The 25,381-nt window shown below is 51.5% G+C and overlaps 1 long non-coding RNA gene across 1 annotated transcript; it reads left to right on the top strand.

Moving 5' to 3' along the window:
• The first annotated feature begins 7,366 nt into the window (after positions 1 to 7,366).
• On the top strand, positions 7,367 to 25,040 carry LOC144101173 (uncharacterized). Its single transcript, XR_013307947.1, has 3 exons — positions 7,367 to 7,411; positions 17,359 to 17,499; positions 25,009 to 25,040. It is a non-coding gene; the product is annotated as an uncharacterized LOC144101173 (long non-coding RNA).
• The last annotated feature ends 341 nt before the right edge of the window (positions 25,041 to 25,381 follow it).

Genomic DNA, 25,381 nt, shown 5'->3' on the forward strand with positions numbered 1-25,381 from the left:
TGGAGTTCCCTGGTTCAAACCCGACCACAGAGGCCACGTTTCGATGGAGACGAAGCACTAAGGCTCCAGTGTGCAGCATGATGTCAGTGCACGTTAAAGATCCCAGGTGGTTGGAATTATTCCGGACGCCTCCACTACGACACCTTTCTCATCCATTCTTCTTCCACTCCGTTCTTAATCCCTTCCCTTACGGCGCAGTTCATGTGTCTGTCGCTGCGCCATTTCCTTTAACCCAAAAAACAATTTTCACGCAGAAGTATTACCTGAAAGAAATGGGAAAGGGAAATTTCTACTTATATGTACAGTGCGGTGTCCACTAATATGGCCTTTGAGTCGAAATTAGTCCGGAGCCCTCCACAACTGCATATCTGCCTTCCTTTCTTCTTTCACTCCCTTTTTTATCTCATTCCTTGCTGTTCAGGTGGCCGGGGATATGTGAGAAAGATACTGCCCCATTTCCTTTCCCCAAAAACCAATTTTCAATTTTCCAAGTGGCTGTGCCGGCGAGCTTGGGTAGGTGCACCTCTGCTTGGCAAGTCTTGAGGTTTGCTCGCCCTCCGTGCCCTCAAGGTCAAATCCGCATAAAGATAGGTCTTGGGAGCCATGCAGAAATAGAGCTTTTGCTCTAAAACCATGCTCTCGCACAATGTTTGGTGCTTGAAAACGCTAAACTGCGAGCCATTTTTTCTTCAACCCAGGCAATTTGAATCTGATAACAACATGTAGTGACTTTCTATGTAAGGAAACGGCGCAATAACTTTCTGAGATTTCGTTGTACGTTTTAACCAGGCCGTTTAGTTATGAGGGAATTCAGGAAGATTGGCGTGAAATAAGAGAGAGAGAAATAAGGGCCGTAGTGGAGTGCAGCGACATAATTTCGGCCACCTAAGGATCTCTAGTGCGCATCGACATGTGTTTTTATGCAGTGTTAAATATCATTGTATGGGATGAGTGTGGTTTGCTTTGACGGAGAGGGATGCACAGCTCTAAGTTTCTCAATTTAAAGGATGACCACAAAGCCACTGTGCGTAGGAACGATGTTAAGGAGGACAGATTAGAGCAACTGACGTCGCAGAGGAGTCAGGAAAAATGAAAAGTGGTTTTTTTAGGCAAGAAAATGATGTAGTAACTGTCTGATATCTAGGTGGACAATTGAACCCCACTACGCAGCCGTCAATTCTGGATTAGTGGTTTGAACCAAATTAGGATATGACCTAAGTAAACATGTGTTATACGGTGGCGGTGAAAACTTAATCTGAAACAGTGGAGGTTGGGACACGCATGTTCTTGGGGCCCCCGCACAGCCCCACTGCACTCAAACGTTCATGTCCCGGAGGCTAATGACGCTGGCAGCTTGGCCTGCGGCGATGACTTGCATGGTTGGGTACTCAAGCGCAGTATGGTCTCGCAAGCCTCCTAAGTGGTAAAGTGCTTCAGGCCCCGCGAAGGAGGATCCGCCGTGCAGAGGAAAAGGATATCATCTGGAGAGTGGCTTTGCGGTGGTGGCAGAGGGTACGGCAGTGGTTTGTGTGGACTCTGTGATAGTGCGAGCGTATATAAGGGGAGGGTACGGTGCCTGTTCGGAGCCACCTCCAAAGTGTCTGGTGATAATTGTCGAGGGAGGGATGGTGTGGGGGGTAGAGCCGACGCTCATCTTTGCAGACCTGCATCAGTTCACTGAATGAATGCATGCGCTTTTGTGAGAACCGTGCCCGAGTGAGAGAACCTCGGGCAAAAGCGCTGGCAGCCTCATTTCCGGGATTCCCGGAGTGGGCAGGCACCCATATGAGCTCCATGTGGTGGGCCGGGTGCGGCGATAATTGAGTGTTCACTATGCGAAATGCAGAGACGTGAATCTCCCATCAGCAAAATTAAGTATCGCTGTTTTAGATTTGGCAGTACATACCGGGCCTCCATGCCCTTGATGGCTAGGGAAACAGCGGCCTCTTCAGCTTCCTTCGAAGTAGCAGTGAGGTATACGTGGGGGATATGCAACAACAGTGGAGGATATGGTACAACCGCGTCCTCACCTGTGCATGCATTTGTGTGATGTAGCTGTAGACACTGTGCGAGTTAGGCTCTGGTACCTCCACACTGCTCCAAGTTAGATTGGCTGCACCAGCCAGAACCTCGCTGTTCTTCGTGGCATTTCTTAGAAACCTACACTAATTATGGTTTCCGCCTTTTTTCAGCTATGCTCTCCTTCTTACAGGGAAATGAAATTTCGCTGTATGTTCTAACAACTTCTAGAATTTCCAACGCAGCTGCCGGTGTGCCGAAGGGGCGCAGTTTCTTCGTTGTCATGGAAACAACCGACCAATGCACGTTTCTTCCCGGGCCATCCACCTGCCTACTCGCACTCTGCACGGCCCAATACGGTGAACTTGTCCAGACTGACGGGGATCTACAGTCAAGCTGCAGTAAAGCAAATATCGAGGGTAAATACCTGAATTTTTCTTCTGATACCGAAGAGCGGGTGCGTACTATGTCTTTTACTTGGCAATCTTGGCGTTCGTTTTTGGCGCAAACTATCCGGAAATGGTCGTCGACACCTGCCGAATTTAGGACGTGCAGGAATTCATGAAAAGCGGGGATAACTGCCATCACCTCAGAGAAAGCACGAAATCGAATCGCCAACACGATAACAAAAAAAGGCAGCTGCTGAAGAGCGGCTGCAGCAAGTTGTGTTAACACTTCCTTAGACATTTTTGTGTCTTCCTGTCTGAGTAACTGATAAAATGTTCAGTGTTGTTCTGCAAATATATTGTTCTTCATTGGACCAATGGTGCATGTTCGCATTTAATTTGATGCTGACTGCTATGGCAATGGTGGCGTATATCATTAGAAACCGGGAAAGAATGTGCCCCTGAAGCCTACCAGAACTTTCCTCCGAGAATGAAAGCAACTTTCTCATTCAGCTAGTACAACTGCGCATGCGAGACATTTTGAAGGTGATGTTGAAAATAGAAATATGCTGAAAACTGACAAAAACTAATGAAGGAATCTCTTTTTTTATATATGATTGGTTGATGACTAATACGAGAATTTTAAAATTTCCCGTTTCTACTTTACTAGAACCGTAGTGCATTCCGCGGTACCGCCGGAAAGGAGCAATTGGAGCACTATTTTGCGCAGTTCAGGCGTGTACACCACAGTTGCACATCCAAAGAAGCTCCACCCTGGGCAGTAGTGACCCATTTGCACCGAGAACACGATTCCAAACTCCCACGATGTTAAATAACCCATGTGGTTGAAATTTCCGGAGCCCTTCACTACGGCGTTCCTCATAGCCTGAGTCACTTTGGGAAGGTAAACACCTATAAAGCATAAAGCATGATGTCGATTCCCTGTAAGCATGAGCGCCAGGTGACGCCTCCGGTTCCGAGCAAAAGTATTGCGCGTTTATTCTCACACTCACAAATCTGATCCCTTGGGGACTAGGTTTTGGACGACCAAATAAGGGCTTCCTGTTCCAACTGACATTGCTTCCTGCTTTCACTCTCGTCACCCGACTTTAGCTCGTTCTCACTGATATTCCTATACATTATTCTAAAAGAGAACGCCTTCTATCACCTCTGAATTAGTTACTCTTCTAAATAATCACCTTTGTTTTATTTTGTTTTTACACCTATCTCACTCTTCACCTGATGGGTTCTAGATGATTTTGTTAGTGAATCTTTTGAAAATAATTTTTCCTGCTAGTAAAAATTCACACTTCTATTTTCATATTTTCTTTGGCAGTGATCTCTTTGGGCGGCAATAAAAAGAGAAGGCTAGCATTATTGATGGAGCAGATTTACTTGTCACCGGATCCCAACTCTTATCAAAGCTGATTGTTCTATGGTGATGCGTTCTGGGGTTCCATAAATGTTGGCTTCCTTTCATACGCCACTCTTAAAAGACCCGCTTGTCCATCTGTCCACCCATCGCTGTGGATTTTTCCCTCTAGCACTCGGCTGCTAACCCTGAGCTCAATTATTCGAATGCCTGCCATGGAAGAAGCGTTTCTTTAAGGCGAATTCAGGCCTAAATAATGCTCGAAATAATTCCGGAGCTGTCCATTACGACGCCTCTCATACCAGAAGTGCTTTATTTGGGACGTTATACATCATGTATATCATATTTTCCTAACCTTTTTCTTGCCCTTTCCTTCTCCCCAATTTTTCTGGCTTTTCCACTTAGTCTGGTCAAGTAGGTAGCCGCCGGCCTGAGCTGCTTTGGGACGCCCTAATAAGCGGCACGCGGTACAGCCCAATGGGCACTGAACCTTCCTTGGACGTCCTGCAGACGCCCTGCAGACATCCTGAACATCCACAGGACGTCCAAGAGAGGTTCAATTCCCACTGGGTGAAGCCGATGTTACGTAACACTGTGCCCAGTCTGGAGCGCACCAACCCGTAGATAAGCAGCGAGCACCGCATATGCGGTCCTCCAATCTCCACATCCTCTTTTTGTACATGCTGTAGAATGCCACCCTACTTCTGTCCTTTCTTATCCTCTCACTCCTCTCTTTCATTGCTATTTTATTAATAACAGCCACTAACAACACAACCTGGATGGCAGTCGCAGGACGGCGCCACTTGAAGCCTTGAATTGGAAGCGCAGTGTAGTGCCACAATCTGAGTGCCGTAAATAGTGCGTGCGTAGGCAGAAAGTAGCCACGTCCAATGAACAAGGCGACTAAGGCGGAGACTCCCATCGAAAAGTGGATAGCTTGACAAGCGTTGATAATAATCGAGGCACTGTTATAGGTTAAAGTATATTTGTGACTGGGCTGTGATATTCCGCGCCTTTTGAAACTCTCCTTTACAATGCAGGCATCAGCATCACAGCACTGTTCCCGTGGCCGATGGCCATGGGATCGCCTAAAATACCTACAACGTGTGCGGGCTTCCCTGCGGCAGCGAGTCCTGTAGCAATCGTCACACTACGTCTAACAGGTGAGTTCTTTCCCGTGTCCAGCTCTTTCCTTTCCCGGTCCTACACACGAAGGCTTAGTGATTTGTTTATCTTGCATACCACGATTGTCTGTAATTTTGTGTGTATGTCTGACGCCCAGTAAACCATTTCCGCACGGAGCTATTTGCGTTCTCTCCATCGCCTTTTTAAACCGAAAGCTTTACAGGCTATGATGAGAAGATCCTGTCCGCGAAACGTGTCCGCCGCAGTTGTGAAGAACTTAGAAGAGGTAACGCCAAACGAGTGGTTGTAATCGAAAGACGATGATGTGAGGTTGATGTCGATAAAACAATTATGTCGATAGAATGATCAGTTAAATAAATAAAGCCAAAAATGTACAAAAAATGGGCGGTGCCAAGGCAACTTGTGGCGCCAAATATGAAAATCCGGAAGTGTGAGCGGAGCCAACGCGTGCCGCCAAATTGGAAACCGAGGCGTTGCGCCAAGTTTTAAAACTCAAAATGGGCAATTCCTGGAACTTCATTAAGTAAGGAAACTAATTTTGGTAATTGAGAAACGGGATTAATTTAAATCAGTGCCGTATCGAGTAAATGTAGGAAGAAAGGACAAGTGAAGCAAAAACGGTCAACGAGTGAAGCAAAGAGAGGCGAAAGGGGCAAAGAGAGACGAGGAGCCGTCAATGCTTTCGCATTCCTTCATTGCGGCTGCCCGCACTGACCTCAGACGTTATTGTATACTTGTGCTATCGAAGACACATCGTGAAGAGAGCGAGCGAAGACGCAGAGCACGCTTTTTGGGCGATGTTGCATTTAGAACGCGTTCGCGCGTAGCAGTGAAAAGTTTTTCTACGTATGAAGTTTAGAGGTCAAATCACGAGCCTAAGCGTAATTTTGCCTAGCAATATTCTGCGACCCATTCTGGGTAAGTGAAAATCTTTTTCAGGTTGAGCGGAAAATCAATCGAGCCTAGTAAAGCGGCTGAAAGTGGCTGAGTGAAGCGGCTGTAATGATCGCCGAAGCTACGTTGCGATTGAGCCCATCAATCAGAGGAAGCTTTATTTGCAACCTACATTGGCATTGTACGGTCCAATACAAAACGAGATATTTTGCAAACGCAATAAGAAATGCTTGAACTAAGATTTCTGCAAAATACAGATAGGGAAATCACACAATAAAATAACTCGGTGTCCGATAGAATATAAAACGAAGCATTTGGGCAACCGCATCAGGAAAATGCCAATCAACACGACTGCCGGGCTGGCACAGTGGTTATGGCACTCGGCTCCTCACCCGAAGGACGGGGATTCGAACCCGACCGCAAGGGCCGAATTTCAATGGAGGAGAAATACTAAAGGCCCATGTACTGGGCGCTGTCAGTGCGCATTAAAGAACCAAAGGTAGCCGAAATTTCCGGAGCCCTTCACTACGGCGTACCTTGTAGCCATTGCCGCTTTGAGGAGTTATATTCCATAAACCAAACATCCAATTATGCAAATACTCTTTCTTCAGTGGGGCCGCACAGTCCCGGATTATGACTGGGCTGGCTGTGTTTGGTTGAGACAACTCCTTTTTCAAATACTGGGAATTCTGATGGGTGGAAACTTGATTAGGAATTCTCCAAGCTGTTCTGCAGAGGAGTTCACGTTTCGTGAAATGCGTCCTGCGTAATGGTGAAGCGGTTTCCGTAACGACACTTGCAGAAACCAGACTCAGCTAAAGCACCTGATTGTTGTCACCGATCACTGCCGCATCAGGTTACCTATACCTTCCGCGTTTCATTCCACAGTGCGCGTTCTGCCCGTGGCGAATGGCCTGAGGTCTAGCTGCTTCTCTAGGCGCGGTGTCCGAGTTCTCACTTCTTACTTGGCGGAAAATGCTTTAATACAGAAGGTTTATGGTGCAGGCTTGTTATTTTCACTGCAAGTTAAGGAGGGCGTGTTTATCATTCTTTTAAGCATAGTTTTTATGTAGCTATGACGATATTTGTTGAAGTATATCAACACGATAGCATTCGAAGCTCGAGTCGGAGAAAATCTGATGCGGGGTCGTCGCTGGTCGAGAGCGAAAAATCCCTGAAAAATCCCCAGATGAGCAACCTTGGAGGTAGGTGGGCCAGCTAGGTCACATGACCCTGTGGCGTCCATCACAACCTGCCCACCTAGATTGTGAGCAAGCTGTCCACCGTGGCAGCTGGAATTTAAATTAATGATTGGTATTGCGACAAAGAGGGATCTACGAATGTAATGCGGAGAACGACCTTCTGCATATACAGTGTATATAGGAATTAACTCATTATGCTATAGTGTTATAAGGTGCAGCTTAAGTGTCCCCTCTAATTTTCTCTGCCGTTTGCGCATTGCACTCTACCCACAGGAGCCGGTCGCGGGCCAGCTCGCCGAATGAATGGCAGTCGTGGCCAGCTACACTGGCTGAAGTGCGTCCGTGTCGTGGGTGCTGGCAGTCTGTCCTAAGGCCACAGTTGACCAGCAGGGGTGAGGACCACTTTTTATCCGAAAATGTTTTTAAACATGATGACTAGGCATATTTATGCGTAGATGTGGGGTCGCCGTCTTCGGCTTTTCCCCTAAAAGCTACAGAGTAGACAATATTCTCGAGTCGATCCCTAAAACAAACCTTCTTGACCATTCCCATTCTCTGATAAACTAGGACGACACGATCCTTATCGTTTGTGACTTCGCGAATTAAAATAACATGTTTTACATTTTATTTATCGCCAATAATTTTTGACTTTTCATGCAATTGTCATTGCCAAAGCAAGTAAACATTCTCACAGCAATAAATAATACGAAAGAAAATAATAGCATACAAATTCCGTAGAGCTTACCCTACAAAGCACCTGTCGTCACAGGTTCTTTCAAGTTAGGAGCAATTATGAATATTTTGATTGCCTGAATAGAGTACTGAATAGGGATTGCCTAACAAACAGAAACCATTTAAAGGTGTGTTCAGAGTAGCGCGTCGCAAAGACTTTGCCTGCTGTGATGACCCCCATAATGCGCAGGTCCACACGGGACGGAGAGGCAAAGAGACACCGTATGGCTCAGTTTAAACAAACAGGTATATTCAATAATTACACATGATTAAGATTATACATCAGAGGCTGGGGCGTCCGAGCTTACGTGCCGACGACTTCATGGGGGCGATGGAGTGGCTCCGGAGTTGGGCTCGAGCGGTTGCTGGCAGAAGCTGCACGCCGACGGGCTTCGGCGCTGAAGGCCCTCTTGGCGAACGATGTCGTCCTGAGCGTGTATGCAGTAGAATTTCAATAGTCGTCCGTTTCTTCGAGGATGGTTCACAAACCCTTCCTCTAGTGTCGTTCGGCTTGGAAGATGAACAGGAGGCGAGCTTGTAGATGATGACAGCAGAGCATAATTTTACAACATACATATACAGAGAGTTAAACTGGAAAAAGCAGAACTGAATTTACAAAAGAACAAACTTTGCACTACTTTACTCATCGACCGGGCAGGTTAGTGCCTAAGTAGCATCACATTACATGCTAAGCATGGAGCCCCAGCTCAGACTGGACTGCATCCGTTTACATGTGCTTTTAAGCACTTGATTAACAAAGGACTAAGGGCGGTCATTTCCAGTGGCCCGCCCAAAGCATCAATTCTCCAATCCAAAATAACATGCGAGATGGGGACAACCCCTTGGGTTGGGCTTAGCCTCGAACCCAGAGTCTGTTAACAATACAAACTAAATAAACAACAAAAACGCCACCACTCTCTCTCAAGTGAGAGTATACACAGGCTCTCTCTTCGGAGCTAATTCACTAGCGCCTGTCTTTCCACATTCTTGGCGAGTACTGCCTGTCCGCCATGACAGGTGTCCGTCACGGCCCTTCTGGGAATGCGCTTTTGTTCACGAGGCACGGCGGGAAGCTGTGGGTGCCTTCCCGGCGATAGCCCACGTCGAAAGGGGAAGGAGGGAAAGAATGTTGTCTTCGCGGTAGCGCATAGCGTCGGCTGTGGTACGGCGCGCTCTGGCCCGCTGACAGCTCCCTTGTCCTGGAATGTGCCCGGGAGGGCCGCACCTGGAACGGCCACGCAAATTGGGGAGGATAAAGCCTGTTTCCCCGCGGCGGCTGCGGCGGGTCCGGTTGTTCTGGTCGTCACTCAAAGAGCATGGCTGGGTAATTGATGATGCCGCTGTCACGGCGGCGGGTCCCTTCGTTCTGGTCGTCACTCGAAGTGCATGGCTGGGTAATTGATGATGCCGCTGTCATCTGGGTCTCCGTCTACGCCGCGCCGTGGAACGCGGAACCTCGCAGCACACAAGGAATGTCACACTCGCTCACCCTCCAGAAGAATGTTCTCCGAACATTTGAGTCCCTGCAGCTCCCTTTGTCTTTCTGAATCGCCTCGCACAGTGCGTCCGACAAAACACTTTTCGCTGCACTCAACACCACTGCACAACACCAATGCCTCCGCTGTCATAACTGGCGTCTCCAGGGGCAGCACTGATCTTCTTTTACAGATAAACATGAAACTCAGCACCCAAGCCTCTCCTTTCTAGTCCAAACTGGACGAAATAAATTTACCACAGTTACAAAGGAGCTCCCACTTCTAGCACGATCACGGCACAGACAAAAATATAGATAACGAAAGGAAGTAGGGCAGGTTCTGCATGCGCTCCGCATGCTCTCCTGTGAAGGTGTTACTTAATGACAGAAAGGTTTAACTATTAACTCCGATAACTTAACACATACGCATATAGCAATGTTATGAGCTGCGGCATTACACAATTCTAACCAGTTCACAACTCCCCTCTGTTTACGCCATTAGTCCGACTTAGCTTTCCGATTTCGCAGCGGATATCGGCCTTCATGAGTCATACTAAGTAAGTCTGTGCCCCTTTGTCTGCTTTGGGACTCGCGAGGGCTCGTGGCAGGAGCCTCTCCTGGAGTTATCTGCGCGGCAACCTCGCGCGCTTCTTCTTCTAGCAATGCATGAAGTAAATCCGGTGGCATTCCGGCCGTCACCTCGGGCGCCTGCCGAACAAATGCAGGAGAGGGCGTTTCTTGCGAACTATCTGCGCGCTCCGCTTCACTTCTGTCCCCATCAAAATCCGCGCTTTCCCTTTCCTCATTTCGTGAATACTGAACCGGTGCCGACTTGAGGCGATTTGCGTGTATCCTTATCAAACGCCGGTTCACGTCTCGGACTCTGACGTTTACCGGAGAAAGCTTCTCGACAACCTCGCACGGTCCTCTCCACTTCGTCTGGAACTTACGAGCTAGCCCAATCTGCCTTTGGCAGTTTTCAATGTACACGCTGTCCCCCACATCAAACGGCGCGTCTCTAGCACTGCGATCGTGCACCTCCTTCCTGCGCTTCGCCGCTTTCTTTAGGACTCCTTTGCGATGTCCCTCGCCACTTGCAAGCGCGATTCTAGCTCAACCTTATAGTCGTCCAGCGAAGCGTATGGGACACGACGGGGGCCCTCTGGCACTTCACTAGGCTGGTCCGGGTCTCGGCCGTAGAGAAGAAAGAATGGCGATTCGCCCGTGCTCTCGTGTGCTGCGGAATTGTAGGCAAACATTGCATACGGGAGCCACAAGTCCCAGTCCCGCTGGTCGCGCGAAACAAAATGCGACAGGAACCCGGCCACGGTTTGGTTCAGTCGCTCCACCGCGCCGTTGCAAGCCGGATGGTACGGTGCTGTCTGCTTCTTAGCGATCTTAAGCAGCTCGCAAACTCTCCTCATTAGCTGCGACACGAAGTTCGTTCCCCGATTTGTCAAGAGTTGCCTCGGGGGTCCATGTCGGAGCACGATCTGTTCGACAAATGCTCTTGCAACCGTGTCTGCCTTCTGATCTGGGAGTGCTACCGCTTCCGCGTATTTTGAAAGGTGATCGACAAATACTAAAATGTACTTGTTTCCGGAAGTGGTCGTGGGCAATGGGCCCATTATGTCCATACCTGTCCGCTCGAAGGGAGCCGAAACCTCAGGGAACGGCTGAATTGGAGCTGGTCTTCGTCCCTTGGGTGTTTTTCTTTCGAGACAGGAATGACACTTCGCACAGTAGTCTCTAACATCCTGTCGCATGCCACTCCAAAAGTACAAACGCTCCACACGCCTGCGTGTCTTTGCTACGCCAAAATGACCGGCGCATGGCGCATCGTGAAACTCGCGAATAACCCTTTCTGTCCACGACCGAGGTATGACGACTCTCTCCCAAGCGGTTTTCTCTGGTCTCCCTTTCCTGGTTGGCCTCGTGCGCCGACACAGGGTGCCGTCTTTGTCAATGAAATAACCTAGCTGTTCGGGGTGAGACGGTGCGCCCTCTAAGCTTTCGATTATTCGCTTCAGGTCAGGATCTTTGCACTGCTCTGTGCGTAATTCGGCGGGGTCGACTACGGGGACAAACTCATCTATAGCTGCCACGGCAGCTGTGCGGCTGAGTGCATCAGCATTCAGATGTGTCTTTCCTGACTTGTGCTCAACTTCAAAGCAGTATTCCTGCAGGTGTAGATTCCATCTAGCGAGTCGCGAGCTAGGGTCCCTGACACTCATCACCCATTTCAGAGGATGGCAGTCTGTGACTAGCTTGAATTTGCGGCCGTAAAGGTAGCATCTGAAGTGCTTTACTGCCCAGACAACGGCGAGGCACTCCCTTTCCGTAGCTCCGTACTTTTGCTCTGTGGGGCTCAGCTGTCGGCTAGCAAAAGCAACGGGATGTTCTTTGCCCTCGATAACCTGAGATAGCACGGCACCAACTGCGAACTTTGACGCATCTGTGGCCATAACGAAGGGCAAACTAAAATCCGGGTGGCGCAACAGCGGTGCACTCATTAGCTTTTTTTTCAGGGCCCCAAAAGCATTCTCCGCGTTTTCGTCCCAGCGAAAGGCGACATTTTTGGCTGTTAAGGCGGTGAGCGGCTTAGCGAGCTTGGCGAACTCCTCTATGTGCCTTCGGTAGTAACCGATCAGGCCGAGAAACTGCCGGACCTGGCGGACGCTAGTCGGGGATGGAAAATCCGAGACACACCTTAGTTTCTCAGGGTCCGGTCGCACGCCGTCAGCTGAAACAACGTGCCCGAGGTATTTCACCTCGTTTTTGAGGAATTGGCACTTAGAGGGCTTCAGCTTGAGACCCGCTCCTCTTAGTCGCACCAAAACCTGCTCAATATCGCGCAAATGGTTCTCAAAACTGTCACTGTATATGATAATGTCATCCATATACACGAAGCACAGCCTCCCCAGAAGACCTGCCAGGATAACATCAGCGGTTCTCTGCCAGACAGCAGGGCTGTTGGCCAGACCCATCGGCATTCTTTTCCATTCATAGTGCCCTGAGGGCGTGTTGAATGCCATTTTCTCGGCATCTGCCGGATCCATTGCTATCTGCCAGAATCCCGCCGCCATGTCCACTACCGTGAAGTACCTGGCAGAGCCCAGCTGAGAAAGCGTCTCCTGTATATTGGGGATGGGGTATGGATCGATGCGAGTTACGGCATTTAGTTTGCGGTAGTCCACTACCAATCGATACGAGCCATCTGGATTTTCCACCAATAGTGCTGGTGCTCCCCAGGGTGACTTTGAGTGTTCGACAATGCCGCGATCAATCAGGTCCTGCACCTGCCGCTCCATCTCCTCACGTTGGGAGTAAGGAATCCTGTACGCACGCTGGTAAACGGGCGATGAAGTGCCGGTTTCTATCCTGTGCTTTATAACGCCACAGCAGCCCAAATCCAGGTTGGACGCGGCGAATACCTCCGAGTAGTCGTTCAGCAAACCAGCCAGAGCCTCCCTCTCCCTGGATTTTACGTGAGAAAGATCGAACGACACCTTTGGAGCAGCCGAAGGACTAGCATGCTCTACAGTGGCGAGTACCGTATCGGTGGGCTCACGTTGCTCTATCGCAGAGGTGAAGAAAGCCACTGTTTTGTTCTTGGGAAGGCTCAGTGGCTGCTGGCTACAGTTAACCACCCGTAGGGGCACTCTGTGGGCGTCATTAACTGTCACGAGGCACGCGGCTGCCTTCAGGCCATTGCTGAGAGAGTCGACCGGCTCAAGCACTCCCACGGCGCCGCTCTCTACATCTGAAGGCACAAACGCGTACAAAATGTGCTCCGACCAAGGAAGGACGACCGCCTCCTCAACCAGCCGGACGGCAACCCGCGAATATACCTTCTCCAATGATCCCACTGTTTGACGGGTGTCAATATCGTAATGCGAATCTCAGCCCCTCTCCTGTTCAAAAACGGAACTTCTGAGCCGCCCGCATTAACCTCTTCCTCAGAGAATGAGACTACAACCTTCCCTTTTCTCAAAAAATCCTGCCCTAATATACCTGACACTCCGTTTGGCAGAGACACCGTGTCCGGGCATACGTAGCAGGGGTGCTCCAATGCAATTCCGCCGAGAGAGAAGTGTAACCGGTAGAGTCCACTTATGCCAAGAGGATCCCCCGTTATGCCTACAAATTTGGTTGCCATACCACCAGACGCTTCCAACACCTCGCGGTCCCCCTTCCTTCGAAGCGTGTTAAAACTGCTCTCCTTAAGCAATGTCACCTTTGACCCCGTATCTATCAACAATTCCATGCAACAACCATTTAACTAGCAACGCACAACAGGGCACGCCTCGTCGGCCACACAAACTACCACCACCTCATCATCCACTGCTCCCTCCCCACGCTCCTCAGGCTGGGGAGGACTAACTAGTTTTTTGTCTCGGTATCTGGAGCCCCGCTGTAGGCTTGCTTAGGACGTGTCTCGCCTGCTTCTCTTTGTGGCTCCCCACGGCGCACGTTTTGGCAGAACCTGGCGATGTGTCCGCGACCCTGGCAAGCGAAGCATACGATTAATTCAAAATCTCGCATACCGCGCCTGTAGCTTTGTGGCGGTCTCCGGTTTCCAGCGAATGAGCGCTGTTGAGCGCGCGCTTCAACCTGGCGTTCTACCTGCTGAGATAGCAGCTGTTCTAAGCGATCTAATCGCTCTGTCAAGAGAGCAACCTCAGGGTTGAGCACCGCTCTCTCTATGACGCGCACTCTCGCTGCGGCTGTCGTTAACGCCTCATTTCGTTCCTCATCCAATGCGGCCTCCACGGCTTGGTCGAAATTGCTCGGCTTGCGCGAGAGCACGAACCGGCGCACGTGGTCTTGCAGACCAGCCACGAACAAAGCGGTCATTTCCTCTTTAAGTATATCCTCCGCGTATTTCTTCTTAAGCTGGTCTCCTTCCTCCTCCCTGCTTAACGTATCGCGCGCTAAGCGCTGAAGCCGCGACGCAAACGTTCGCACGTCCTCCCCTACCATCTGTCCGGCGTCACGGAACCTCTGTACTCGCACGTGACGTGGTTCAGTGTCAAAATGCTCAAACGCGAGCTTCTTAAATTCCGCAAATGATTTTGTGGATTTTACTTTTTCGTCTCGCCATGCAAAATCATGAGCAGCTGCTGCCATCTTACACCTCGCCATTCCCAGCATTTGAGCATCGGACCATCCCCCCATTTTCCCAATCTCTTCTAGCATGGAAAAGAATTCGCAGATTGGAACCCCTGTCTTATCTCCCGTAAACGTCGGAATGACGCTTCCTAATGCCAGCATGCTTGCTCCGAGCGACGGCTGTGGAGTGGGAGCTCCCTCAGATAAAGACATTTTTTTTTTCAAGCCCTCCGGTGCCTCAAGCCTCACAAATGGGGGTAAAAGTCCCACAATCAGTCCCGTGATTCCCTTTTGATTACAATTTTGAAGTCATGAATGTCGCAGCATTCAGAGGATATTTGCTTTTGAGACCCCACTTCTGACACCAGTGTGATGACCCCCATAATGCGCAGGTCCACACGGGACGGAGAGGCAAAGAGACACCGTATGGCTCAGTTTAAACAAACAGGTATATTCAATAATTACACATGATTAAGATTATACATCAGAGGCTGGGGCGTCCGAGCTTACGTGCCGACGACTTCATGGGGGCGATGGAGTGGCTCCGGAGTTGGGCTCGAGCGGTTGCTGGCAGAAGCTGCACGCCGACGGGCTTCGGCGCTGAAGGCCCTCTTGGCGAACGATGTCGTCCTGAGCGTGTATGCAGTCGAATTTCAATAGTCGTCCGTTTCTTCGAGGATGGTTCACAAACCCTTCCTCTAGTGTCGTTCGGCTTGGAAGATGAACAGGAGGCGAGCTTGTAGATGATGACAGCAGAGCATAATTTTACAACATACATATACAGAGAGTTAAACTGGAAAAGCAGAACTGAATTTACAAAAGAACAAACTTTGCACTACTTTACTCATCGACCGGGCAGGTTAGTGCCTAAGTAGCATCACATTACATCCTAAGCATGGAGCCCCAGCTCAGACTGGACTGCATCCGTTTACATGTGCTTTTAAGCACTTGATTAACAAAGGACTAAGGGCGGTCATTTCCAGTGGCCCGCCCAAAGCATCAATTTTCCAATCCAAAATAACATGCGAGATGGGGACAACCCCTTGGGTTGGGCTTAGCCTCGAACCCAGAGTCTGTTAACAATACAAACTAAATAAACAACAAAAACGCCACCAATCTCTCTCAAGTGAGAGTATACACAGGCTCTCTCTTCGGAGCTAATTCACTAGCGCCTGTCTTTCCACATTCTTGGCGAGTACTGCCTGTCCGCCATGACAGGTGTCCGTCACGGCCCTTCTGGGAATGCGCTTTTGTTCACGAGGCACGGCGGGAAGCTGTGGGTGCCTTCCCGGCGATAGCCCACGTCGAAAGGGGAAGGAGGGAAAGAATGTTGTCTTCGCGGTAGCGCATAGCGTCGGCTGTGGTACGGCGCGCTCTGGCCCGCTGACAGCTCCCTTGTCCTGGAATGTGCCCGGAAATTGAGGAGGATAAAGCCTGTTTCCCCGCGGCGGCGGCGGCGGGTCCGGTTGTTCTGGTCGTCACTCAAAGAGCATGGCTGGGTAATTGATGATGCCGCTGTCACGGCGGCGGGTCCCTTCGTTCTGGTCGTCACTCAAAGTGCATGGCTGGGTAATTGATGATGCCGCTGTCATCTGGGTCTCCGTCTACGCCGCGCCGTGGAACGCGGAACCTCGCAGCACACAAGGAATGTCACACTGCTGTCTTAACCGGGGATACGAAAATACGTGACGACCGGTGAGCCGCCTAGCGGTTCGCTATCACTGTGAGCTTAGTGATTGGGAATCTAGAACGTTGCATGAATCCGCTTGAGCAGAACAGATTGCGGCCCGTATGTAGCGCAGTAAAAGTCCAATCAACGGGTGGCAGCCACAAGAATATAGCTGGTGGCTTTTTTGCTTCTATCGACCGCGGCTATTTTAAAGGCATGTCGGTTTGCGGCCATGATGGACAGTGTCACCACGTGTCTAGGTACACAAGAGAACTGAATTTCCCTGCGTCAAACGATAACCAAATTCTTATGAGAAAAGGCCTGTTAAACATAAATTAGAACTTTTGAAGCTTTTTCTGCCACTGGCTGCTTTCACCTGTTAACTGCATAATATGGCTTATTTGGTTAGATTGGGTGATCACTGAAACGTGGCCTGAAAGTTTTCGCTTATCACGCAGTTCTGCCCCTTGCCGACGGTAGGAGATTGAATCGAGGAGAGTGAGATATATATTTCGGTTTTAAATTCCAATTTCTAACGAAATCAGTTGTGTCCCATTTGATTCACACTTTGATGCACACTTTGATTCATGACTAAAACTGCACGTAAAGCCAATCATTCGCATTAACCTTTTAAACAAGGCACTATAAAGCAATGCTACAGAAACTGAAAATCCTATTGAAGTTTAACATATTCTTACAAAATCAACCGCGATAATGTTGCAGGCACATTTAAAACAATTAAGCATGATTTTCGCCCCGCTCCATTTGTCGAACTTTGGCGGTTCGCATAGCCAAATTGCTAATATAGCATGAAACAAAGTGCAGCGTGGTTTCATAATCTTGCTTTGTGAAGACAGGTTTATAGCTGCCTGCAATGACTTCTTCAATTGTAGACCGCCAATTATAGGGAAACCACTGTGTTTGAATGATTTTTTTTCTCATCGTTTGAGATACGGACTTTACACTTCTTCAGAAGCCATGGTAGGCAGGGGAAGCATTTTTTTACCAACGGCTTTTACTTGATAGCTATGATACGTGCAGCCCGAAGTGACACACGCATACCTCTGTTTCATGATCAAGTGGCCGACCTGTGCACTTGCCACACGCTGTGTTAGTTGCCTTCAGGCGGGGTGCGTGCTAGTGGGGGTAGGGAGCGTGTGGGACCTCACCATCACGGGTTGGAATGCCCGTCGCGAATATTTTTTTTTTATATTTAATTCACTCGCAAACCGACAAAACGTCGCAAACCGACTAAAAATCGCAAGATCTTGATCGCGGGTTACCAATAGGAATAGTGGTTTTCTCACTAATAAATGTTTCACAACATACCGTCTCCAATGACCATATTGCAGACGCCTGGTCCCAGCAGTCCTCACTGCAGGAGTAGCGCCTTCGCAGCATGAACCAGCTGGACCACCTCGATGTGCTTCGTCCGGCAACCGAGTGCAGCACACGGAGCAACCGCGGCGTATTCGAACAGTCTCCCACAGAGGGTGAGTAGGCTGCAGAGGAGAGCATTAGAAAGCCTGTTGATTAATGAACAAAGCAGGAACAAGAAAAAAAAGCGGTGTGAAAAAGACCAGAAAAAAATGTTTCTTTTCCATCTCAACACTAAAGGTTAAGTCTAATTACATACGTTATGTGATCTAGAGGCTGGTCAGAACCGGAGCTGTTACGTTTCTGCTAATGTTTCATTTAGGTTACGTGTATATTGCTTACATGTTTCATAGGTTAGTGTAACATTTATATGTAACGTTGCAAAAACGTTAAGGAACGGACATTAAGCACTACGAAATAACATTTGACCTCAACAAAAATGTAACATTTCTTAATGTTCCGGTGCTACCTGCGCTAGCGGGCAGATCGCTTTATGAGAAAAGCATCTGAAATGATCCCCGGGCTTCGTTGATTGAGCCCATATTTTACATTAATAAATCAGTCAATCAGTGTAAAACTTCGTTGCTCATTCAAGGAAAATTTGTACAAAATATTTCGACCAATAGCCTACATTGGTAGTATGCGGTCCAATACAAAACAAGACATTTGGGCAACCGCAATAAGAAATGCCTGAACTAAGATTTCAGGAAAATAGAAAGAGCGAAATAACACAATAAAATAATCAGTTGTCCGGTCGAAGGTTGTGGGAAGCCTGCTAGATTCCCGCCGTGGCGTCTGCGCGGCATCCCGCGTCGCTCTCTTTCCCTTTCTCCCGCCTCGGGCGGCGGAGAGACGGCTGGTGGTTAATCGCTGTCATTCGGCCGCAGCTCCGCCCCCGGCTTCCCAAGGGCCTTTGCCATTGGTGACTTTTGGCGGGAATTCGGGACCCGTTTGGGGTGGTCGCGCGACCTTCCGAGCGGGACCCAGAGCGAGAGAGACCCCTCCGAGACAGCGTAAGGTGCGTACGTTACTGTTCGTACGAGCCGGCCTCTGCCGTTCGGACCAGCTCATACTGGAGCTCGCCAGCGTGGGTCCTCGATCCGCCGCGGCTCGAGCCTGTCCAGGGGTCCAACGACCTCTGACAGGCGCACCTTACGTTGACTGCCCACTCTCTCTCGCAAACGGCCCATCGGCCGACACGAGAGAGATCACAGCACTGCCGCGGGGACAATCTCCTGCAGCGGCGTGCTAGCGGCGCGCATTTCTCTTGTTGCCCCGAGCGCGCACCGGAGCCTTGCTCTGAGCGCGCCCCGGGACGGGATGACTGTTGAGTGTGTGTATGTACCGCTGGAGGACGGCGTCAATAAACGTCTCCTTTATGAGCTTGGAGGCCTGTTTCTTGCGGCGAGCCGCTCTCCTCTCTGCAGAGGTTGATCGCCGCCGCAGCGGTGCCCCAGGGTGCGTGTGGTGACGGCTGATCGGGGCCCTTGGCTCGCGCGAAGCTCGAACCCGCGGTGGGTAGTGGCCTGTGCCTACTGAGAAACCCACAACTGGCGCCCAACGTGCTAAGTCACTGGCTCTTAGCCTTTGATAGCACATATGCCGAGCAGGTCGCCTTGACGATCACGCTTGCGCACCATGTCTGCCACCCCCATCGGGGCACTCGGCAGCTACGTGTCGGCTCCCTAAGGAGTCGTAGCGTCCTTTGATCCGTTGGCGGCTGTTTCTTCGAATAGCCAAACATCGTTGTTGGCCGCGGCCCCCATTGGGGCATACGGCGCTACAACCCCCAACGTCGATCACGCAGCTCCCATTGGAGCTGTATCGGGAGCACCCTGCGATGCACCCGTCAATCAAATGCCTCCGCTGTGCGTGCTTTGCGCCCCGTGCGAAAGCGGTGTGTGCGACGGTGCCGCAACCGGCCGTCCTGCACAGCAGCATCCGTGCCCCGCGAGCAGTCAATTCTGCTCTGGGAACGGTGAGGCGCTGGCCCGGCTCCCTGTGGAAACCGCGCCGCTCATCGAACTGGGCGCCTTGCCTCCTGCGTTCGTGCAGCCCGCCCAAGCCTCCTCTGAGGCCGGAGCGCAGTCGCTGCCCAAATAGCGCGGACCCGAGTTCAGTTGCTAGGGTTCACGCTGGGCGAGGGCTCCATTGAGCCCGATGCGGACAAACTCCGAGCCATACTCGAGTTTCCCGTGCCCAGGGACGTACGCGGCCTCCGCCGTTTTCTGGGAATGGCCAATTTCTATCGGTCGTTTATCCCGTCCTGTGCCCGCGTGCAGGCACCCTTGACCAAGCTCTTGGGAAAGACTGCCGTGTGGCGATGGGGGCCCGAGCAAGAGCGATCCTTTCGCCTCCTGTCTAGTGCCATTGCCGAGACAGCGCAGCTCAGGCTACCCGGCCTGACCAGACAGTTCGTAGTCCAGACTGACGCGAGTGATCTGGGTTTAGGAGCAGTTCTCCTACAGGATTTCGATGGCGTGCTGCAGCCGCTGGCCTTTGCCAGCCGCTCCTTGCTGCCCTCGGAGAGGAATTATTCCGTGACCGAGAAGGAGTGCCTCGCCATCGTGTTTGCACTGCGGAAATTCGACGTCTACCTTGACGGAACGCAATTCGTGGTGCAGACAGACCACAGTGCGCTCAGTTGGCTGATGCGGCTCCGCGAGCCTGCGGGTCGGCTGGCGCGCTGGGCTCTCCTGATACGGCATTACGACTTTTCGGTGCAGTATCGAAAGGGGAGCACGAACGTGGTAGCTGATGCGCTATCCCGTGCCCCACTCGCCAGCGGCGCCTCGACGCCAGCAGGCGGAGCGGGCGAAAAAGCGGATGAGCCGCCGGGCGGCAAGGAGGGGGAGCCCGCAAACGGGCTAACCCATTCCGCTAACCAGTCAAGCAGCGCTTCGCAAAGCGGGCGAGAGGCAGAGCTCCGCGTGAGCGCCTCGGAGACGCCGTTGCGAGCGGAAATTTTGGCTGCAAACCTGAAGGGGGACGAGACCAGGCCCCCCTCTGGGGTAACTGGAATCGTTTTCAGCCGGAAAGAGCTGCTGAAAGCCCAGCAAAATGACCCCATGTGTCGCGAGATGAGCGACGGTCTCAGGGAGACGGAGCGCCGTGACGCTACTTGTATTGTAGCGGGCGCAGGGGGTGAAAGCCAGCGTGTGTCGCGGCGAGCCCCGGGGGATTCATATTTGCTGGGCCATGACGGGCTCGTGCTGAAATACATTGCCACCGATGATGAGTCCATTGACCCGTTCAAGGTGGTTATCCCCAAAAGTCTGAGAGGCGCACTGTTGCGATTTTCTCATGACGAACCACTGGCCGGTCACCTGAGTGGCTCCAAAGTTTTTGCAAAACTGAGTCAATCGGTGACGTGGCCCGGCATGAAGCGTGACATTTTCCGCTATTGCCGTTCCTGCCATGTCTGTCAAGCGGTGAAGTTAAGGGGCGGCAAGCCGCCCGGAGTGATGAAACCAATTGACAGTGTGCGTCCGCGGCAGATGGCCACCTGCGATCTGATGGGGCCTTTCCCCAGGAGTAAGCAGGGGTTCATTCACCTGATGGTAGTAGCTGACCATTTTTCCAAATGGGTCGAGTTGTACCCGCTTCGGAAAGTGTCAGCACGAGCGGTGCTGGATAAACTCCAGGAAGTGTTCTGTCGGTTCGGCTTTCCGGAAAGACTGATCACGGACAATGCGTCCTATTTCACCGCTCGGGTGTTCGGTAACACGTGCCGTTCCCTCGGAATCGAGCACTACACCACTTCACCCTACCATCCCCAGTCCAATTTGACCGAGCGAATCAACCGAACGCTCAAGCCAATGCTGGCGGCCTTTGCCGGGTGTCAAAAGCACTGGGCAGACCATTTGAGCGAATTTGCGTTCGCCATTCGAACGGCTGAGAATCGCTCAACTGGTTTCTCTCCCGCCTTCCTCAATTTCGGGATTGAGCTGGCGAATCCGATGTCAAACGTCGTGCAGAGCCAGCTCGGGGATGAGAAGACGCGGGCAGACTGCTCTGCTTATGCGTCGACGCTTCGGGACCGGCTTAGTCGGGCTCTCAACAGAGCAAGACAGAGTTTGGCGGCAGCCAGAGCCCAGCAGAAGGCTCAGTATGACCGCAAGCACCGCAGCCCGACTTTTCAGGCGGGTGATCTTGTCCTGAAGCGCAACCACGTTCTTAGTGATGCGAGCAAGGGGTTCTCAGCCTCGCTCGCTCCTAAGTGGCTTGGTCCGTACCGAGTGGTCAGTCTGGTCGCCGCTCGCGTACGTGCTGGAGGATCCCCTTTCGGGGAAAACCAGCCGTGCCCACATCGCAGACCTGAAGGCCTATGCGTCACGGTCTGACGAGTTTGCGTCGGTACCCATTGGTATCACAAGCAAGCGCAAGGGCACAACTGGTGCTGCGGAACGCAACCGTACCGAGCACCGGTACAATCTGAGGCGACGGTCACCGATGTGATTGATGCCGGATGGCGGACTCTTCCGCAACCGAAAGCACGCAGCCTCAGCTAGCTGGCGAGCTTTGTCGTCGGGCCCTACCCCAGGTGAAGCACGGCGCTCTCTTTTTTTTGTTTGCCACATGCTCAGTTCCAGCCTTGTGCAGTTATTTAGTCGTTTGTTTGTTTTAGTCAGTCTGTAGCATGTTTTTGTTTCCAGTTTATTCGTTGTTTCTCCTAACGTTCCGAGATCTGTACATATGTAATATACGTTTGCGTTGGCGTTCAGTTTTTTAAACCAGACTTTTACATATGTAAAGTTCAGCCTACTCGCCATTGCACTTTTCTTGTAGCGCAGAGATGGCCTGCTTTTGTACAGCGCGCCTTGTTTTCATTTATGTTCTGACCCCACGGGTGCGGCCTTCCTCGCGAACACGGGACCGGCTGGTTCGCGGAGGGGTCGGCGAAAGTCTCCCCTTCCGGCTGGGGAGTGGTTTGCTCGTTAAGGAGTGAGTGTCTCGCGGCATGGTCTTTGTGTGGCTATGGGGAGCGTGAAGAGTGCGTCTGAAGAGTGTGTCCTTTGACCCCTGCCACGGCGCCTCCGGACGATTCCGACAAGCGGGTCGTTGTCACTGATGAATGTCCGCTTCTGTGCCGGTGCGTGCCTGGGATGATGTGCGTGCTCCCAATATCAAAGGCAACGCCGAGAGGGGGGCAGGAAGGACAGCACCCTTTCCCGTTGGGGTTCCCGCCGGCGGGCGGAGGCCAGCCCGGCGTTCGCCGCGCTGTTGGCCCCCGGAGTGCCGGCGCCTAGCGGCGGCCAGGCAAGTGTTCCACCAGCGAGGAGGTGTCGGGCTGCGGGTCCTCTTCGGGATCGTCGAGCGTCGTCGACGTCCTCATGTTCAACTTTGACGACCTTGTGGAGGACATGGGACCGCCGTCAATAAATCGTCCACCCGGACCCTGAAGGCAGCAAAAGCGTGAGTTGGCCGCCGACAGGCCCAATGGGCCGCGCCATCGAACATTATGATGCTGCAGGCCACCTGTCAGCTGGCCTTGTGTACAGTGTACAGTGTAGTTAGTTTTTGTCTCCTTGAAACGTATGCAAGTGTTGTTTGTTTTATGTTCTTGTTTGTTTGTCTTTTGAGTTTGTGGCTGGAACTGAAGTGTGGTAGATTTATGTGGATTATTTTTTTGTTTTTTATTTTGCCGCATGCTTTCGCCGATGGGTAGGAGGGCATTTAAGGAGAGGAGGATGTGGGAAGCCTGCTAGATTCCCGCCGTGGCGTCTGCACGGCATCCCGCGTCGCCCTCTTTCCCTTTCTCCCGCCTCGGGCGGCGGAGAGACGGCTGGTGGCTAATCGCTGTCATTCGGCCGCAGCTCCGCCCCCGGCTTCCCAAGGGCCTTTGCCATTGGTGAATTTTGGCGGGAATTCGGGACCCGTTTGAGGTGGTCGCGCGGGGCGCGACCGTCCGAGCGGGGCCCGGAGAAAGAGACCCCTCCGAGACAGCGTAAGGTGCGTACGTTACTGTTCGTCCGGGCCGGCCTCTGCCATTCGGACCAGTTCATACTCGAGCTCGCCAGCGTGGGTCCTCGATCCGCCGCGGCTCGAGCCTGTCCAGGGGTCCAACGACCTCTGACAGGCGCACCTTGCGTTAACTGCCCACTCTCTCTCGCAAACGGCCCATCGGCCGACACGAGAGAGATCACAGCACTGCCGCGGGGACAATCTCCTGCAGCGGCGTGCTAGCGGCGCGCATTTCTCTTGTTGCCCCGAGCGCGCACCGGAGCCTTGCTCTGAGCGCGCCCCGGGACGGGGTGACTGTTGAGTGTGTGTATGTACCGCTGGAGGACGGCGTCAATAAACGTCTCCTTCGTGAACTTGGAGGCCTGTTTCTTGCGGCGAGCCGCTCTCCTCTCTTCAGAGGTTGAACGCCGCCGCAGCGGTGCCCCAGGGTGCGTGTGGTGACGGCTGATCGGGGCCCTTGGCTCGCGCGAAGCTCGAACCCGCGGTGGGTAGTGGCCTGTGCCTACTGAGAAACCCACAAGGTAAACAAAGCGTTCGGGCAACCGCGCCAGGAATATGCAAACCAATACGCCCGCCGTGGTGACGCTCGGCTCCTAGCTGGCCCGGAGGACGGTGGTTCTATCCCTTCGCAGCGGTTGAATTTCGGTGCGGGCGAAATTGTGGAGGCCGTGTGCTGTGCGATGTCAGTGCACGCTAAAGACCCCCAGGTGGTCGAAATTTCTGGAGCCCTTCAATACGGCGTCCCTCATAGACTGAGTCGTTTGGTACGTTAAACTACATAAACCAAACACCCAATTATTATGCAAATAACTCTCACTTGAGTGGCGCCACACTGTCCCGGATGATTGGGCTCGCTATGTTTGCTCAAGACAACCTGTTTTTCAAAAACTGGGCCTTCTGATAGGTTGAAATTCTATTCGGAAACCTCAAAACTCTTCTGCAGAGAAGGAGTTAACGTTTATTGAAACGTGTCTTGAGTAATCGTGAACCGGTTTCCCTGGCGACACTTACAGAAACCACACTCAGATAAATCCCCTGATTCTTGTCACCGATCACTACCGCATCCGTTACCTCTACCTCCCGCGTTCCATTTCACAGCGCTAGTTCTGCCCGTGGTGAATTTACTGCAGTCTACGATTTTTTTAGGCGCGGTTTGAGAACTCTCGGTTCTGACCTCACAGCTACAAGATATTTGGTGAAGTATATGAGAACTCGAGTGGCAGAAAATCCGGCGTCTCGAGCGTCACTGACAAAGACCGAATAAATCCCCAGAGGAGGTACCTAGAAGGTGGGTGGGCCAGTTAGGTCACGTGAGCTCGTGGCATCCATCACAGCTTGACCGCACGGAATGTGAGCAAGCTGCCCACCCTTGCAGGTGGCAGGTGCATTAATGATTGGTCGATCGGGAAGAGACACCCGGGCCATACAGGCTCTCCGCTGGGAGCACCTCTCACCGCAGGGCAGAGACACATCGCTTATCAACTGCACCACTGCGCCAGGAGGTGTATGAGGACTCCCAGGAATCTATGAAAGTTGTGCAGAGAATTGCGTTCTGCATGTATAAGAACTAAGCCCTTATGCTGTAGGGTTATGCCATTAAGTAGGAGCTTAAGTGATCCCTCTAAAATTTCTGCCGTTTACGTATTGTACTTTATTCACAGGAGCCTTTGTCAGGCCAGCTCGCTGAATGACGAGCAGTCGTGGCCAGCTACACTGGCTGAAGTGCGTCCGTCTCGTGGGTGCCGGCAGTTTGGCAGAAAGCCACAGTTGACCAGCATGAGTGAGGACCCCTTTTTATCCGAAAATATGATTAAACATCATCACTAGGCATATTTATGCCTAGTTGTATTGTCGCCACCGTCGGCGGTTTCCCTAAAAGCTACAGAGAGAGTAGACAATTTTCTCAAATCGATCCCCAAAACAAATCTTCGCGACCATTATTAACAACTCTTTATGCTTTACATATTCTTTAGATGTATTTGGTTACGTTGGTGTTAAAAATGGCTGGCGGTTTAACATCGCTAAGCACGAAAT

The sequence above is a fragment of the Amblyomma americanum genome, chromosome 8, assembly GCF_052857255.1.
Source record: "Amblyomma americanum isolate KBUSLIRL-KWMA chromosome 8, ASM5285725v1, whole genome shotgun sequence".
NCBI lineage: Eukaryota > Metazoa > Arthropoda > Arachnida > Ixodida > Ixodidae > Amblyomma > Amblyomma americanum.